General features: G+C 42.6%; 2 long non-coding RNA genes across 3 annotated transcripts in view; one reads left to right on the forward strand and one right to left on the reverse strand.

The window, feature by feature from the left end:
* The window catches only part of LOC111924443 (uncharacterized), a 44,112-nt gene that overhangs the window by 2,805 nt on the left and 24,680 nt on the right, over positions 1-16,627 (reverse strand). Inside the window, exons 6-7 of one of the 2 annotated variants that reach the window (XR_015277274.1) lie at positions 15,696-16,083; positions 14,638-14,744 (exon numbers count right to left, since the gene is read on the reverse strand). This is a non-coding gene — a long non-coding RNA (uncharacterized LOC111924443). Of the gene's footprint in view, positions 1-14,637; positions 14,745-14,915; positions 16,084-16,627 lie in introns of those variants that run through there. The other variant, XR_015277277.1, reaches the window with a different exon arrangement.
* LOC147655861 (uncharacterized) lies at positions 3,613-8,915 on the forward strand. The gene is made up of 2 exons (XR_015277280.1): positions 3,613-4,250; positions 4,438-8,915. It is a non-coding gene; the product is annotated as an uncharacterized LOC147655861 (long non-coding RNA).

The following is a 16,627-nucleotide window of genomic DNA, read 5'->3' on the forward strand; positions in this document are numbered from 1 at the left end:
GGTTTAATCCCAAGGATATAAGATCATGCCTTCTGTGAGAGCCTGTAATTCTTTAATGACTGTAGCACTGACGTGTTGGGTATGTGCACGGGCAAGAAGTGCATGGGCATATTTTTTAGCAGTAGTAGCTTCATCCTGCAGCCTCCTGAGCAGCTTTAAATTGCAAGTACTATCCTGAGAACCGAGGGCACTTGGTGCCCTGTGGGGACTGCCAAGGATTTCACAGAACTGGCACTTTCAAAAGAGTGCAGCTCTGTGTGTTTTCAGAGATGAATTTTGGGACTCCTGCCACACAGAGGTTTTTTTCCCCGAGTTTTTTCCTGGTTGTTTTGAAAGAGACACTTTTTTTTTATATAAGAACTAAACCAAATCCACTCCAAGTAAAAAATGCTCATTTAAATAGATAACCACTTACAGCAGATGTACCAGAGACAAGTGTCAGAAAAAGGCTGGAAATGCTAAGGCTATTAACATAAGAGGTCAAATCAGACACTGCTCTTGGATTTGGCAGAGGCTCCACAAACAGCTTATGACCAGAGAGGTCTCTCTTTTGATTAGGTATGTCGCTTTTGCTTTTCAGCTCTGCCTTGACCCTTTTGACATTTGCTGTGGCAGTGCTTCTTTCCAGAGCACACTTGCAATTAGGTTAGGAAATTTTGGGGTGCCGCTAGGAGACCGCAAGCAGTTTTCACACAGAAATAAACAAGACCAAGGGCAATGTTTTGAAGAAGAAATGTAGTATATAAATATGAATGTTATGGTTGCTCAGTTGAGAGGAATGAGGAGCCACTCTGGGAAGAGAAATCAGATCCTATCTTTGTCTAAAAACATTAATGCCCTGATTCTGACTACTAAACATAGACCAGGATCCACAGCCATTCCATTACCCATAATTATAATGATCAAGCTGTGACCTGTGTAGCTGCAGCTTAAAAGGATATTTTTATATTATACTAAACATTCCCACAGTTGATGTGATACATTCTTCTTGAAGTGTGAGCAACATTGTCCTTGAAGCTCAGTTATGGTGTCAGGTGAAACCATGGGTAAACCCTGTGTGTGTTCCCACCTAAGTAAGCACCTAACTAGAGAAGGGCAGAGTGGCATGGGCCCTTGCTCAAGAGGAAGCTCATCAAACAGCTTCATTTTCCTGCTCATGCCATTCAACTCTGCAACAACTGCTTGTTTTATGATCTAGCAGGCATTTTGCCCACTTCGTGGCACGCAGCCTTCCCTCTGATGTGGAGCTTATACAAGACACTGCTCTTTCCCAGGATTGCTGGGGTGTTTCAGGATTTCAGGAATGCTGAAAATTGTCACATCTGTTATTTTAGCTGGAAGAGAGAAACTCTACCATTTTGACTAATCTTCTGTACATACTTCTCTGGATACTTCTTGTTGGCTTGCTGACTTATACAGTTGACGATACTTTTCCTCTGTATGCCAGCGTCACAAATGTTACCAGTCTAGGTCTGGTCTTCATTATTCTTTTGTTGCTTTTCCAAAATACAATTTTTCTTCTTGGCTCCATCACTTTTATGGAGACTTGTTCATATTTTCAATCCTAGGATTTTGCTTACTTTATGCTGGCAATGCTTCTTGTGGTTTACTGTAAATTACAAATTATCAAAACAATATAGTATTTCATAAAATTGTGTGGGAAGAACAGAGGGAAGAAAGGATTTTGTGTTTGTTTGTTTTGCAAAACCAGTCTCCTGCCTTCTTTTACTGTCTCACTCTTCCATCAGACTGCCTCCCTAAACCTAAGGCACTCTATTTTAAAAACCTTCCAAGTGGCACAGGAGCAGAACTTAAAGAACTTGAGAAACTTGAGCTAATAATTTCCAACAGCAATTTGAAAATGTTACTGTCAGCCTCCAAGAACAGTCCTTGTGTCAGCTCATGAGATCTCCTGCAGTGGGTGCGTGCTAATGCCTTTCACTTCACTGAGCTGCATGCCACAAAAATCCATCTTCTGCTGCCTGTTCTCTCTGTGGGATCCATTTCCACTCCTCAATCCCCAAGTGGAGGCCAAATTCATCTTCCAAACCTTGTAGACTAGATGCCCAGCTATGTCAACTGGCATCACACTGCTGATTTAAAATAATAAAAGACAAAAAAATCCTAATACTTTAAACTGAACCATCATGAAATATTGATGCAGGACTCAGGGTAGGGAAAGATCTTTTGCCTCATGCCTCAGACCACGAAATGTAACTGAGATCTGTGGCATCAATAAGCCATGAATGAACTGTCTGATACTCTTTTGCAGCTATTTTAAGTTCTTTTTCCCCAAAGTCCCAGCCTGGTTTGCTGTGCCCAAGCCACCTGCTGGGAGGTTGTGTGCTCTGCAGCTTGAAGGCTTTGCTCTCAGTCTTTCAGTGTCTCTCAGTGTCTCTCAGTGCTCGCTGTCAAGAGGACATCAGCATCTTCAGATCTGGTAAATAAAAATGAAGTCAAGCCTACAACATTTTCCACTGAGTTAAAATACATAAATGTTGCCACTGTGATTAAACTCTCTCTTTTCTCCACTCGTCTTAGAGATTTATTGCTTACACACAAGCTTATCAGAATCATAATTCATTCAGTTTTGCACCTATGTCTCCTAGTTATTATCCGATTATTTCAGCTCTCTGGTTTTGTAAACTTTTATTTCTCAGGCTCTGCCCCTTCCCATCAGGAACTGTCTTCTGGGGTCAGATCTGAAAGCAATGCACTATGATTTAGCCTCGTGCCTTCCATTAATGTCAGTGGGAATCAAGCAGCTAAACCCCGAACACTGTCTTTAAAATGTAACTCACAGTATCTGAGCTCTTGTGCACTTATGAGCATTTATTCTCATGTCAGACACATGTGCTGGCAGACTAGCCAATGGAAACACTTTTTTTCCCTCCTTTTTTTTAATTGATCTAGCAGTGGAGATGAATGAAGTCCTGGGGGGAGTGTAAATAAAAGGGTCAGACAAAGAAGGTTAATGCTTTCTGCACAATCTCATCACAGGACTTAGGAGTGCTACGGCATCCCTACGGAGGAGATTACGTGGCTTGGTCAGCAGCGTACACAGGACAGCACCAACACCGAGCTAATTAAATGAACACAAATTACCACAGCTTTCAGGATCAACAACTCGCCTGGCAGCTCATGCTTCAAACTGATTTCACGTGTTACCAGTACGAGCAGCTCCACGTAAGATAAAGCAAAGGTGCTAACAAAACTGACTACTACTTCCTTATGTCTCTCCCCGCCTTCTACACAGAGTTCTACACATGTGAAAATTTACACCAAGCATTCAATCGCTCTTAGTAATGTTTCTGTTATGATCAGCCTGCCTAGACATCCCGTCCTTCTGCCAGAGAAGACTGAATGAGGGAAAAATACTGAGTCAGAGAAATGTGTGAAAAGATTTACATGGTATTTTCTAGCATCCCAATAATCAGCTCTGTAATTGTGCATTTTATTAAAAGCCCACATGTTTATTTGAGCTGCTGGAGTTGATCTGCTTAGTTAACAGAAGAGAGGAAGGCAAAACCTTGCCCTAAATTCACACATCTAGACCCAAATCCTGCAAATTCTTGTGCAACTGCTTAATTTTCTACACCTGAGGAGCCCCTCAGGTGCTCAGAGCTACCCAGTTATGTTGTTAGCGAGGTGCTCCACTGACAGATCCACACTGAAGTACCCGCAGGCTCCTGAAAGCTCCGGGTGCTGCTGAGTTTCTGACCTGGGATGCACTTGGCTCCATTTATTTCTGCAGCTGTTGGAATGCTGTGTAAACAGCACCTGCAGCCTGTGGTCGCAGGAGATGCAACATGGTGCTTGGATAAAGCCAGGGAAGGGCAGGGGGATCATCCAGAGAAGAAAATCTGTGTAGGGAACGAGATGCTGCGTGGACATAGCATCCAGCATTAAGGGAGGACTTAATGAGGAGCCTCGATCAGCTCCTAAGAGGTGTGGCAGAGCACCAGATGGCTGTGGTCCATGTGGATAGCACTACTGCAGGAAAGGAAAGGCAAGGAGAGAGGTGATGCAGGGTGCTAGAGGTGAAGCTAAAGTTCTGAGGTGCTGACAATCAGGATTTCTACGGAAGCTGTCTCAGAAATGCTCCTGGAGCCGTCACTGGCCAGGGAAAGAGAGGCAGAAAGACAGAACATTTAATGCCTAGTTAAGAAATAAGGTAAAAGAACAGGCATTTGTAGTCTAAGCAAAGGCATCAACACAACAGGCTTCAGAAATACAGTGGAAAGAGAATGGTAAGTGGAATTCTGTAATACCAAACATTCAGCATATAGACTAAGCCATGCTAGAATCACTCGAATTAACAAATTATCTGATCAGTATGAAACATAAAATCTGTGGGGATTGAAATTACAGACCTAATATGGTGTTACCACTATATCAGGGGAAGAATGTTGTGTATGATACTGCCTCTGTTACCAGGATGTTGACTCCAGCTGCAGAATATGGGGGAATTCCAAGATGCCAGAGAGGCAAGAAGGGCAGTAAGAAACACCAGACTTCACTAATTTACATGCAAATGGTCCAGATATTGTGGAAGAATGTAATATGAAACAGTCAATAACTATTGCATGAAGGAACTGCTTAAGGATATCGATCAGAAAACAGGCAATTATGGAGTTGGCTTGGAGGAGAAACTTATGTAAATGAGGAATTTTATTTAAGAGAAACAAAATGCGACAACAAAGAGAATTAATTATTTCCTGGAGACATGAAGTCTGCTAAAGGATGCTGTGCTGAAAGCACAAGGCCAGTGCACATTATTCACCAAGTAGGCTTGAAAATGGGCAGTACATGGTAGCTTTGAAAATGGTGAGATAAGGGAGGTTATTAGAAGAATAACTGCAAATCCTTCAAACAGCTGAAGTTGGATCCAAATGAATAAATTAGAAAGTAACAGACACTCTGGAAGATTACATGCACAATGACAATTTGACAGCCAAAAAGGGGTTTGATGAGTTTCTAGCAAAAGGAATCAAAACTAGCAATAAATCTCTTTTTCCTGAACATCAGGATCAGGAAGCTTGCCAGAAAATCAGTGGAGCCCATTGATCACCAGAGTTTAAAGGGAGCACTCAGAAAAAACACAGCTATTAGAGAAACCAAATGAATCCTTTAAATTCTCACATCAGAAACCATTTTGGAATGGGGTGACTCAATTGGCAAGTTTGTCTGAAATAGCTGTGCCCAGGAACCAGGTCTGGGAACACTGAAACAAAATGAATAGCAACAGGTTGCCAAAACCCAGTTATCACCCAGGAGTTTCTATGGACCTCAAGGACGAAATAATTAAATGACTACTGAATGAGCAGCAGACTATATGCTTAAAACTCCCTTGATATCCAAGGAGCTGTTTTCAAACATCAAATGCCTGGCCAACTCTTTTTTTAGCAAAAGTTCCAGGGGAGATGGAGGAGACGTAAGAAAGAATGGGCCTGGAAGTCTGAAATCTTTGCACTAGGTAAATTAGCAGAAAATGTAAGGAAGAACAAAATTCATTGACACTTCAATAAATTTGATTTGCTAGGAAAGAGTCAGCATGACCTTTTCCATTTTTACAGATTGGTGCTGTTTCATGAGATCAATGTACATATAGATAAGAGCAATTCAGTTGATACAGTCTAACTGGATATCTAAATGCTTTCTGCAAACTTGTTTCTTGATTCCCCACTACAGGGTTTTGAGGGAGTCCAAAGACTTCCCTAACAAGAAAAAGAAAATCATTGCATAGTAAAAAGGTATTTAAAAGACAGTAAGCAGAGGAGGGGACCATAGAAATTCTGCACTGCTGTGTAGTGCAACAATTGCTGTCAGGGTATCATAAGCAACCTGGAAAAGGCAGTGAACAGGGGGAAAGTTTATTTACAGCAGTGAAATATTTATATTGTTAAGGACAAAGGCTGACTTTAAGAGTAAGGCTTTGGTAGTACTTTAATGAGACTCAGTGACAAGACAATGACATGGTACATGTGATACAGAGTAGAAAAATATGAAGGGATATGTAGGGCAGAAAAGCAATCCTAGTTTCACAGCCAAAATGGCATGCTGTGAGATGACCATCAGCAGTCAGGAGCAAGATTTTGGGACCTATTTTTCAGATCTATGAATATGCCAGCTCAGCACTCAGTAGGGGTCAAAGAACCAACCTTAAATAAAGTACTAGGGCATAGTAGGGATAGGAATAGAGAAAAAAAAGAAGGAAGAACATTATGCTAGTGAGCAAACTCATGGCTCACCTGTGTTATGATTAGTGATTCCTGTGAGGTTTGTGTCTTTTCATCTCAAAAATGGTACAGCAAAACCAAAGAAGGTTCAGGGTAAGTAAAAAATACAAGCAGCTTCAATATCTGATTAGATACTGAAAGCTTCAGTATAGGCAATGACTTTACCAGGACAGAATGTCTTGGTCTGGAAGAGAGACAATTCAGTGAAAGAAGTGTAAGAAGAGTATGGTGAGGATGCTCAGAAACAATCACTGCCTGTCTTCTTCAATAAAAGGGATTTATTGGGGGGGATGGGGGAGTGGGACTTGTGTTAATACAGACATACAAGGAACCACTACAAGTTGGAGTGGACACTGGAGACACACAGCTGGGGAAGCCTTTGGAAGCTAGTGAATACAAAAAACACATCTATCCCAGGAAGATCCTGACAGAAAATAGCTTTAAATTGTGCAAGTACAATTTTGGGTGTCTGGAGGAAATGCCACGTATATTCATTCTGCTCTTATTCTTCACTAGGAATCCTACAGAAAGATGATCCTGAGCTAGCTCAGGTTTTGGCTTGAGTGGGTGTGATCATTTGTGTGTTTTTGTGCAGTCAGCTACACACACACAGGGCGTTTGTTCCCATCCTAGGCTGGGTGTTCCCGTGTGAGCGCTCACACCAGCAGGACCATTACACCACACACACATGCTCACACAACTGCACCTCCATCCCTGTCCATCTCCCACTGCCATGCAGAAAGGATAGCTCTGGGTATAAAGCCAGAGGAAAGAGAGATGGAGATCTGTTGGGCAAAAACAACAAAAAGAAGCGGGCAGCTGCTCTGTAGAGCTGCTGAAATGTCAAAGCCTGCCTGGAGAACACTGCCTGTGCACTTCCCCAGCCTTTCCCTTCCCTAGCCCCCTGCCTGATGCTGTGATCTGCAGGTGGGTGATGGCTTGGGGGTCCCTCTCTTCTGACAGCTAAGCAGGGTGGTCCTTCTCACCCAGGGACATGATGAGGAGCTGCTGAGCTAGAGGATAAATTTGTAATAAAACCCAGGAAAAATACACTGTTGTCAAATAAAGAAACCTTTCCTTACAGCAAGCTGAACTGGCCTCGCCCAGGGGCTGCTGGCAAGCATTAAGCCTTGAAAACCAGCCCACTGGTTACAGCCCAATCCACAGGGTGCTCATCCCATCAGAAGATTTAAAACAGCAACACATAATGTTTGCATACAGCCTTAAGCCCCTTCAAGGGGCCCAGACCAGCTTCTCAACTCCACCATTAGAAATTTTCTTTGGATAATCTAAAGGCCAGCTAGGCCAATCCCACCCTTAGCCTTTTGAATCCACTCCAGCTTCCCACTTTGTTTCTCTTTGGGCTTATAGAGAGTGAAGTTTGAATGCTTGAAGTTTGTTATTGGCACTATCTTATATCTCACTGTAACAACTCCCGAGGATATCAGAGCTCCACACCCTAAAAAGAGTTTATTTAGAACGTAAATTGAGCCAAACCTTTCTCTCTTTTCTGGAAGAAAAAACTATGGCAAATCACATGGGAATGCCTGTTTGTATGAAATATTGAGCTTCATTTTCAGTCTCAAGTGGTCAAAACTAGTTAAATGATTCAGATTAGCAGCTGTGCTTGGGGTACTTATCTGATTGACCTAAGCTTGGCAAGCTTTTCATGTTCCCTCATCAGTGATACTGCTCTGTGGCATGAAGGATGTAGCTCACAGATTTAATTAAACTGAAAAGTACTTTGGTTTTTATGATGGGGTTTTTTTTCTCTAAAAGGATGAAATCTTCTCATGAAAGGAACAAAACTGATGTCACGGAGGTTTAGAATTGATCTAACATCAGTTCTTAAGGTTTTGTGTCTACATCCTCCTAAAGTATCTGAAAAGAGCCTATGCCCAAAACTTCTCAGAGAAAAAAAAATATTTGGCAGTACTGTCTGTCAGGTGGATGGACTTTTCCCTCTTGCTAAGCAACACTTCTGTTCCAGAGCCCTGCAGCTGGTTGAACTGCAGCCTCTGAAGAGTGGATGAGAGAGCATAAATACTCTCCAGCACTTGCAACATGGCTCTAAGCCCTGGAGAGAGAGTTTATTTCCACTAACTGTCTGCCAAAAGCCTCTCTCCTGTCAAATCACAACAGATGAATGCACAAATTCCAGATTTATGCTCCCTCACATTTGTGAGGGCAGGTGATCAAATGCAACCATCCTGCAAAACGCTAACTGGAAACCACTATGGCAGCCAGCTCCTGAGCTAAGAATCCTTGAACTCTCTTCTGTTGCAACTTTCTGTTTTCGTGTTAGTAATCAAATGGGCTGAGTAAGAGGCTTTGTGACAGCAGAACCAGCTTCTGTCAACCCATAGCAGCCTCCTGTCCCTTTGTGACCAATGGATCAGAGGTGGCTGTTTACCTTTCTTCTTCCTAGAAGCCTGGCAGAGGAGGCAGACGAGCTCTTGCTCTCAAGGTTGAAGACAGCCTCCTAGATGGGGACTTCCTTAGCTAAGGAGAGAGCAATGGATGTTGCTGGAAGTGGTGGCGATGTTAAAGGGTCTGTATTTTAACAGGAATTTTTTTTTTTTTAATAAAAAGTTACATTTATTTTGTGAAGGAATATATGTTCACAGTGGAAATGTGAAATATTTCATTAAACTCTAAGAGTACAGACCCACAAAATAGTAATTTCTTTTTATTTCTTACTTGTTTGAAAAGTTAAGATTTCTTGTATAAAATAAAATTTAAAAACATACCAGATAGAATCTCTGTTCAGAATTTCAGGAAAAAATAGCTCCTTTCCTTCAAATGATGGGGAAAACGCAAAACTTTTAGCTCAGGCAAATCTAACAGGTTGTATGTTGATCTCACTCTAACTTCCTGAGGTTTTTCTTTTCACAGTACACCTCCTTTATGACTTTTCATAAAGTGAGAAGAAGGAACTTCTCATTAACCATTCTTACATTTAATAGCATGTTATAAACTTTGTAATGCCAAAACTGTCCTTCTGAAAGTTATGTTTTTTCTTAAATCACTCTTTAGATTTAATGTTCCTTTCATTCCCCCTCCTTAGGAGTGCATTCATAGTTCTAAATGACTGGAAAGAAGAAAATCGTTCTTTCAGAGAGAAAAGTGTGTGCATTCTTCTCTTTCCCTGAATAGCAAAAACACAGCAGTATCTCAAAGTGCCAAGTTCTGCACTTGAGTCACAACAGCCCCAAGCAGTGCTACAGGCTGGGGGCAGGGAGGCTGGAAAGTTGCCTGGAGAAAATGGATCTGGGGGTGCTGGTTGACAGCAGCTGAACAAGAGCCAGCCGTGCCCAAGAAGGCCAAAGGCATCCTGGCCTGGCTCAGCAATAGTGCGGCCAGCAGGACCAGGGCAGGGATTGTCCCCTTGATATGAGGCCACACCTCAAATCCTGTGTTCAGCCCTGAGCCTTTCATTGCAAGAAAGAAACTGAGGTGCTGGAGCTTGTGCAGAGAAGTGCAATGGAGCTGGGGAAGGGTCTGGAGCACAAGTCTTATGAGAAGGCTCAAGAGAGACCTTGTCTCTCTCTACAATGACCTGTAAGGAGGGTGTAGCCAGGTGGGGATCAACCTCTTCTAGAGGTAACTAGTGACAGGATGAGAGGAAATTACCTCAGTCTGTGCCAGAGGAGGTTTAGATTAGATATCAGGAAAAAATTTTGTGAAAAGTTTTGTAAATTATTGGACAGGCTATCCAGGGAAGTGATGGAGTCACCATGCCTGGAAGTGTTTAAAGAACATGCAGTTTTCACACCTGAGAACATAATTTAATGATGAGCATGGTGGTAATGCTAGGTTGATGGTTGGACTTGATGATCTCAGAATACTTTTCCGACTTTAATGATTCGATGATCTTTCAATAGTTGCTCTTGCTTTTCCCTTGGTGAAGCTCCTTCATACTTCAGCCTTTTGCCCTCGTTCTGCCAAACCAAGACAGAAACCAGGAGTGATCCTGTCATTCATGTTCTATTGGCTACAATATCTGCCTGGGCTTTTCTTCCTTGGTGAGGCTCCTGGGTACTTCAGGTTGGTTTGTTTTGGTTTTTTTGTTCCTTCTACCGGAAGGGCGACTTAGAAATATCAGCTTTCAGGCAAAAATCTTTGGCTAATAACTTGGGTGGGTTGATTTCTGCCTGCAAAAGTTCACCTGTAAGAGGGTTAATTCAGGCATGATACACACATTTTCATCACTCCTTTCTGTGAAAACCAAATTGCTTTTACAACCACACATACTGAATAGTATTTTGAAAGAATTTGTGGTAGAAGGTTTATTTTATTGTTTTTTAGTTAAAATTCTTCCATAGAACATCAGCCATGGACAAACTAGGTGCCTGATCACTACTTATTAGAAATGCAAAAGATTAGATAATGGGGTATCTGGAGAGGAAGAAAGTAGCTTAATGCAATTGTTTTAATTCTTTCAATTTCTTTCACCCCCCCTTCTTATTGAATAGTTCCTGACTATAGGAAATGAAATTCTTATCTGGAAATTAGCTTTCTACAACACAGATTTCCACACATCACTGGAATGTTAGCTAATTTTGCATTTATATCAGGAAAAGATACGTGCTGTTCTGCCTCTGGAGCAAAGTAGTCCTTCTGGATGCTGTATGAAGAGCAGCCCATGACCAGAAAGAGGATTTTTTTCAACTGAAAGGATCTTATCTGAAAGCCAGGATTTTCTCAGATACTGAGCTCCATTTGTGAGTCTAATTTGAGGAATCCAGTTAGAGGTAAAGATGTTCCCTCAGCTTTCATTCAGGTGTTTCATTTTAACCATGATGGCAATTAATTTGTGTTCATGCAGCCAACGTCCCCCTGAATTCAGAGTGCTCCAGGCAAACAAAAGATGCTGTCAAGGTCAGTGTAATTTTACCATGTGGCAATAGTAGGCAAACATAAATTGCTTTCTCCTATTTCAATCTAAATGCTAAGTGCTCCAAGCACTAAAAATTTATGTGTACTGTCCTACTGAAGGGGCACCAACCAGGATAGCAGGCATGTTGCGCTTAGCCAAGAAGCAGTGCTTTAGCAGCAACCCAGGAAAGGAGCTGGTGTTACGTGTTCCCCACAGTGGGTCTGCCTCGGTACTCCTCCAACTGTTCAACCCCCCTGTGAGCACTAAATTCAGCAACAAGTCTAAAAGGCACTCATTGTTTACATTTCTCATGGTGAGAAGAGCCACAACTCTCTGGAATCACTCTCTGTTGAATATCTTTGGATCATTGATATCCTTTCTCTATCAAGTACCTAGGGGGAAATGTAAAAGTTAAACATTCCATTTACTCAACTTCTAACACCGAAAGCTGCTGGCAGGGCTGGCAGCTTTGTTTGAGCTGTGATACAGACTAGAACACTCTGACATCCCCCCATTTGAGTTAATTGATCTTTTTAAAAGTCAGTGCACACATGTAATGCAGTACAAGCCAATAAAAATACCAATTTCATCAGCAGAATTAAGCACAGAACATAATAAGAATTTAGAAGAAATTAATGAAACCAGGAACCATGAGAGATAGATACATAGATACAATATATATGGACACATGAATTTGCATAGAGCTAAGCACAATTAATGGGAAGATGTCAGTGCAGGGTGTACAAGTGGGAGGTGGGCTCCTTCGCTGGGAAAAGCTGCTGCATCAAGGGGAAGCTGGAAGATGCAATGATCTTATATGGGATTTCCAGCCAGAGGCTATAAATGTGCCTTCATGGGTATAGCAAAGGTGTATCACAACTTTGGAACACCAAACTTGTACATATTTCTAAGCACATATGAAAATGCATCAAGCCATGCAAAATTCTGCTTCTGCGGTACTAAATCCATGTTAAAACTGAACATACCTGCCTTTGAATAATGAACACAGGACGCTGGTGCTATTTACTCACTTTCAGGATGCTCAGTTTCTGCTTCCCAAACAGCCATGTCCCCTGGCAGTGCTGCTGTATTTTTCATTATGATATTCTGTACGTGCAGTTTTACAAAAAAATTTATCACTTTGTCCCTGAGGCTTTGGCTCTTCCCACGCTTTTATGTGCTCAATCTTTTCCTGAAACTAGTCTAGGTTTCTTGTTCCTCTGCTCAGTTTTTTGTTCCTTCCTCCATCCACTGCTCCTTTTTAATAAGACTTGAGTCTTGTTTCTGTGACCCTTTCTACACTGTTTTACCCAAGTGTCTCACAGTCTTTTGATAAGTCTATCCTCACAACATGTAGAGATATTTCCCCTATTTGAGTCATAGGATGGTTTGGTCCAGAAAGGACCTTAAAGGTCACTTAATTTCCAACACCTTCCACAGACCAGGTTGCTCCAAGCCCCATCCAGCCTGGCCTTGGACACTTCCAGGGATGGGGCATCCACAACTTCTCTGGGCAATCTGTTCCAGTGCCTCACCATAGAGAATTTCTTCCTAATATCTAATCTCTTAATCTCCTAATATAATCTCCTAATACCCACTCTCAGTTTAAAGCCATTCCCTCTTGTCCTTTCACTACAGACCCTGCTAAAAAGTCCCTCTGCAGCTTTCTTGTAGGCCCCCTTTAGGTGCTATAAGGTCCCTAGGGCCATCACTTTTCCAAGCTCAGCAACCCCATTTGACAGAGGAGGTGCTGAACACTTGAGTGTTTAGATGCAGAAAAAACTGAAGTCAATGAAGAGTTAACTGCTTCAATTCCTTCATGGTCCTGGGTCACAGTGGTTTCCTTCACACGGTGGCTCCTATTCCACATAAAATTTTGACTTGAGATGTACTCTGGTGTTTGGGTAGACACTGAATACTGTGTTTCATCACCTATTGATGAGATTTTTTTGCTGTTCTTTCTGTATGCACACAGGAAGCAGTAAAGAAAACTGTATTTCCAATGGGCAGCAGTTGAAAGGAAGAGAAATATTTCATATCTGAGTGAAACAGACAGGAAGGTCCTGATGCTTAATGATAGGTGCCCCCTGCATAGCTTAGATCTTGCCTTTCTTAGGCATACAAAGCTCTCTGTAAGTTTTGTGTGTGCAAACAAAAGAAATCTTCAAATGCAGCTGCTCTGCATTATATGGATTTTTCAGGATCCCAAGGGGCATTTTCTCAGTAACAAATCATTACCCATTTCTAGAAAACATCTGTGGGAGTAAGACTCAGCTCCTTAAACCTTAAGCATAAATAGGGTTCTTCCCAGGAATGGAATGCTGCTGAGGTTTTTTCCTCAGGAAGCCCTGGAGTCTGAGCAATCAAATATTAGTAAGGATGGAAGCCCTGAGTGCTCTGAAGGAGAAATGGGGAGAGGAGAAAAATATCTATTTTGGTGCTTTCATTCATTGTGCTCTCTTAGCCTGTACACATGTGTTTGTGGGTGGGCCAAAGCGTGATAGACCACTTTTCATTGCCAAGGCTTTGGCATTTGGTGTCTGTGATTGGTGGGAGATAAGAGCCACCTACAAACATTACAGTATTTTACACTTCTGTTCCCAAACCACTTTGTAACAAACCGAATCATTTGCTAAAGATATTAGAAGCTGTATTAAAAGCAGTGCAATTTCACTGCATAGTAAGCCCTAACAGGACGAGTTGCTGAAGTTACTTGTTGCTTTAACACGTGCAAAGCCAGATGGGCTGAAGGAGGCCTCAGTGGAAGACTTCAAAAGAGACTCAGAAGTTGTTGGCATGTACAGTGATAACAAGGTGATAGCATTTTCAGAACCGACCTTGTTTCTTTTCTTAAAAGAAATCCTCCCTGGGATAAAGAGACTTTTAGAAGATCTCTGTATCAGATAATGACATTGTAATGGATATAGACACTGTCACATGCTGGGAGTGACTGGTCTCACATGACAATCAAGACGCTTCTGCTGCAAAACCATCCAGGTTGCCCTGAATTACTGCGTTTGTGTATTCCTCTCAATTTTGTGGCTATTTTAGTATGAGGACAAGGTGATCTGCCTCAGCTTGTGTGAAAGCCACTGTCACAGCAGCAGTGGGGGCTGTGCTGTATGGCCTCTCACCCCTACAGGAGCGAGGCAGCTGCTTTCTCCCCGCAGCACCCTGCAAAGGGCATGGTCTCCAGGTCAGCCTGAGCCTGGCTCACCTCCTGCTAACCGGGACTGGAGAGAGGGTCACGGTGACACGTCTATCCAATTACACAAAAAACACAACACAGAGTTCACTGGGAAACCTTTGTACCTGTGGTCAGGAAAAACAGGAAGGCAAAGGCACCTTGCAGCTTAACAACCTGCTGTACCAGAGATGAATTGGGAACACGTGCAAGGGTGCACAGACAGGCCATGGTCAAAATTTCTGTCACAGCCTCCCACCAGGCTGTGGGTGCATCTTTCACCCTCTCTGCACCTGACTTTTTAGCCATAAAAGAGGAAAGTACTTCTTCCCTACCTCCCAGGCGTGCTGAGAGGATAAACACATTGGAGAGATCATAGCTGTTCAGACACTGCAGTGTTTGTGGGGAAGAGTGGGAATACAGCAGCACCAGAGATAGAAACCTGTGGGCAGAGATGTCTGTGTGTTATCCCGTGGGTTAGTTACTCACCCCATGTGTTCAGACTCGATAGACACAAACACACAAATTGAGCACAAGCTGGCTGGTTATCTGCCCCACACTGGCTTTTACAGACACAGTTGCATAACCTACTTAAATAAGGCAGCTTCTCAGCTTTTTTTTTTTTTTTTTTTTTTTTTCCAGTATTACATGAAGGAATAAAGTTCTCTTTGAATATTTTTGCTTTTCCCCTGTTGATATATTTTCTATTCAAAAAAACAAGACTTGTTTATTTTCATAAATTATGTACTCCCTCTAGTGTCAGAAATTGTATATAAGTTTAAACCACACTTGATCAAATGTTGCTATAAATGCTAAAATAAGGTGCAATTTCATTTCTCCACATTTTAAGGTTAACAACTCACAGTGATATGTAGAATTAACAACAGTTCTACCTGCTGCTGCTCTGCCTCCTCAGCACTGCAGCTATAGAAAAGAAATACATTATTTAACAGTGCAATAAAATAAGTACTTGTCTTATTATAAAGCCAGGTCTCTGATTAGGGCTTTTTGCCATCCTCTTTAATTCCAGTTCCAGACTACTGCTTTGAAAAGGAGCATCTGAAAAGCCAAATTGTGTAACAGAAAGGTGCCAAATGGGAGGAAAATCCAGGGAAGGACTCCTGAAATCCATCAGAGAAGAAAAAAGGGAGTCTCTTTAGTGCCCTGAAGTCTATCATGATTTTATGTGCTTTCCCAGATCATCTTTTACCGTAATCTGTGAGCACAGGAACAGAGATCTTTAGGCTCTTGGAGCACCCAGGGTGGATCCTTGGGGCAGTGGGTGCACCAGGTTGAACATTTCAGCCGCACAAGGTTCTCAGTGCCCCCCTACTTCTGTTTGAAGAGGGCCAAAGGCAGCCCTGGTTCAGGGGCTCCATGCTCCCCCACCCACCTTTTTCAAACCATCATTGCTAGAGCTCTTCCAAAAGGTCTGGGGAAAGGTGTGTCTTCTATTGCACAGAGGAGAGCACTCCTGGCTTCCAAAAGTGGCATGTTGACCAGGATATTGGATGTCCTCCATGGGTTTCTGCTCTGGTGCTGTTTTTAAATCATGGGTAGAGGTAACACCCTCTGTTTTCCACTAATTGGAAAAAATGAATGTCCCTGGCAGCTGGCCACCTGCAGAGACTCTGATTTTCCTGCCAAGCAAGGTCACAGAAATTCAGAGCTTGGTAGGGTGAGCAGTGGCAGGTGAAAATGGAAAACACAGGAGGGTTCCAAGTCCAGGGGAGGCTCAGTCCCTGTGTCCAGCCTTGGTGAGGGTTTTCATGCTGAGCTGCCTAAAAGCAAACACACAAACACTCAGGCCATGAGTTTGAGTGTTGGCAGGTGCTGACCACTCACAAACAAAACTCCTTTCCTTTATCCACCTAACCCCTAATTATACACATCTAATTTTATCCACCCAGTTTGAAATAACTATGATTACTCTTCGCCTGATCTTTCCTCTAAACATCCTGCCTGAGGCTGGCAGGCTGAGGGCAGTGCAGGGGAGGCAGCAGGCATGCACAGTGTGACAATGAAGCTGCAGAGGGGCAGGGTGGGTGCTGCATCCACAGGCATGGAGCATGGTCCCAGGTACCTCTGGAGAAGGTGCTCACCTAGGATCTGCATCTATCCTGACATCAGCAGCTTCAAAGCTTGGTTTTAGGGAAGTAAAAGAAAACAGCAGACCTCAATGCTTCTGATTTCCTAGAAATATACAAAGCTGTGCCCTTAAAGTTGTGCCATGGCACAGCTGGTCAACCTTCTTACCAAAAATACAGCCAAGACTATTCTGTGCACCCCCAAATGTAGGGGTCAGCTCATCCTGCCTCCTCCTTA

Source organism: Cyanistes caeruleus, chromosome 1, assembly GCF_971803275.1.
Source record: "Cyanistes caeruleus chromosome 1, bCyaCae1.hap1.1, whole genome shotgun sequence".
Taxonomy (NCBI): Eukaryota; Metazoa; Chordata; class Aves; order Passeriformes; family Paridae; genus Cyanistes; species Cyanistes caeruleus.